Below are 2206 nucleotides of genomic sequence, written 5' to 3'. Positions count from 1 at the left end.
GTAGACCGTCGTAGGACCAACTGAAGCGAAAGCGTTGCCATGGATGCTTTCATTAATCAAGAACGAAAGTTAGAGGATCGAAGGCGATTAGATACCGCCCTAGTTCTAACCGTAAACGATGCCAATCAGCAATTGGGAGACGCTACTACATTCGGTGCTCTCAGTAGCTTCCGGGAACCAAAATCGGGTTCCGGGGAAGTATGGTTGCAAAGTTGAAACTTAAAGGAATTGACGGAAGGGCACCACAAGAAGTGGAGCTTGCGGCTTAATTTGACTCAAACACGGGAAAACTTACCAGGTCCGAACTTATCGAGGTAAGACAGATTAAGAGCTCTTTCTCAAATTTAAGGTAGTGGGCATGGCCGTTCTTAGTTCGTGGAATGATTTGTCTGGTTAATCCGATAACGAACGCGACTCAAACAAGCTAAACTAGAACGCTGTCAGCAGTGTGCCTCCGGGCGCACCTGACGTTACGGGGCGGCGGGCCTTCGCGGGCGGTCGTCGCACTAGTTTGCCCTGCTTAGCGGGACATACTTAGTGTTTAGCAAGGTGAGAAGTGCCCCGCGATAACGAAGGTCCGTGATGCCCTTAGATGTCTGGGCTGCACGCCGTGCTACAATTGTGGGCAGTCAGCGTGTTCTCTGCCAAATAGCGCCCCCATTCCGAGAGACGGAAATCACCCACATACTGCTCTATTGTTAGTTGCGGATTGGGGAATGCTGAACGGTCCCCATGACGCCTGGAATTTCTACGTAAGCTGCTAGTCATTCTCGCTAGCGCTGATACGTCACTGCCACTGGATTGTACACACCGTCCGTCGCTACTACCGATGGATTATTTAGTGAGGTCTCTGGAGGCATACCTTCCGCGGTTCCTTCGTGAGCTGCAGTTGGCACGGCCGAAGTTGACCGAACTTGATGATTTAGAGGAAGTAAAAGTCGTAACAAGGTTTCCGTAGGTGAACCTGCGGAAGGATCATTACCGATCAACAAGTCCGGGAGTGAGGTTGCCAAACGCATCGTCGGCATCACATGCTGACGCGCACGCTACAACCACAAGATGGTGTAGCACACTTGGTAGAGTTGAGCGAAAGCAACTCTTTCAAAGGGATACACATACCACTGCCTCGGCGAAGGTCAGTAAAGATGCACACTTTGGGTAGTACCGGGTACCTTATACACTGACTGATTGTCGTGTCACAAAGGGGTGATCGACAGTCGCACTTTGGCGTGCTCGGCTCCGCAACCGTCGGGGCCGTGGGCGCCTGCAGTGTGGTACTAGGGAACCAGAGTTGTGTGTTGGTATGTGTATAATGATGGATGGACTTCGGTTCCATTCATCAACTAGTTCGGTGTGTACGTTAAACCCTAGGCAGGGGATCACTCGGCTCATGGATCGATGAAGACCGCAGCTAAATGCGCGTCAGAATGTGAACTGCAGGACACATGAACATCGACACGTTGAACGCATATGGCGCATCGGACGACTCAACCCGACCGATGCACACATCCTTGAGTGCCTACCAAGTTATCTCAACACTCTAACCAAACTGACCGTCCTGACCCCATCATAGGGGGGTAGGCTGTCGCAGCATGGCGTGCTCGGATCCGCATCCTTGTCGGGACCGTGGGCGCTGAAAGTGAGAGTGCTAACACAGAGAGACATACGAGGTATGGTACACAAACCTAAACACACACACACACATGTGAGCATGGGTGAAGAGCGAGCGCGCGTCAAGTCGCACGGTTCGACCTCTAGTATCAACCAACGGATGTATCCACCACAGCATATAAGGTTATCACCAATTGCACGGGGACTTCCACCGGTTGGCTCGGGTCGAGTAACACTTGCGGCCCAACGCGCTCGTATCTTTCCTCGCATCCAGTTGCAGTCGCGAGACGTGCTCACGCCGTGTGGGTGAGTGAGGTTAGCACGACAGGGTGATTTATCACCGCTTCTCCCGTCGCATCATTGTGACAGTGGAGTCTGTAGGCCTCAAGTGATGTGTGACGACCCTCAGAATTTAAGCATATTAATAAGAGGAGGAAGAGAAACCAACCGGGATTCCCTGAGTAGCTGCGAGCGAAACGGGAAGAGCTCAGCACGTAGGGACGACGAGGGGGCCTCGTCTGTCCGATGCCGTGTACTGGACCCGGTCCGTTATCTGCTACGCACGGTGCAAAACAGTTCAAGTCTAACTTGAAAG

General features: G+C 52.3%; 2 non-coding genes across 2 annotated transcripts in view; both read left to right on the top strand.

Annotated features, from left to right (window-relative positions):
* The first annotated feature begins 1363 nt into the window (after positions 1-1363).
* On the top strand, positions 1364-1521 carry LOC118516780. Its single transcript, XR_004908091.1, has one exon. It is a non-coding gene; the product is annotated as a 5.8S ribosomal RNA (ribosomal RNA).
* Positions 1522-1990: 469 nt separating this feature from the next.
* The window catches only part of LOC118516776, a 4266-nt gene continuing 4050 nt past the window's right edge, over positions 1991-2206 (top strand). Inside the window, exon 1 of the ribosomal RNA XR_004908087.1 lies at positions 1991-2206. This exon is cut by the window's right edge and continues 4050 nt beyond it. This is a non-coding gene — a ribosomal RNA (large subunit ribosomal RNA).

This window comes from Anopheles stephensi, unplaced genomic scaffold (genome assembly GCF_013141755.1).
Source record: "Anopheles stephensi strain Indian unplaced genomic scaffold, UCI_ANSTEP_V1.0 ucontig391, whole genome shotgun sequence".
NCBI classification, from domain to species: Eukaryota; Metazoa; Arthropoda; class Insecta; order Diptera; family Culicidae; genus Anopheles; species Anopheles stephensi.
This window is presented reverse-complemented; position numbering and strand designations above follow the sequence as displayed.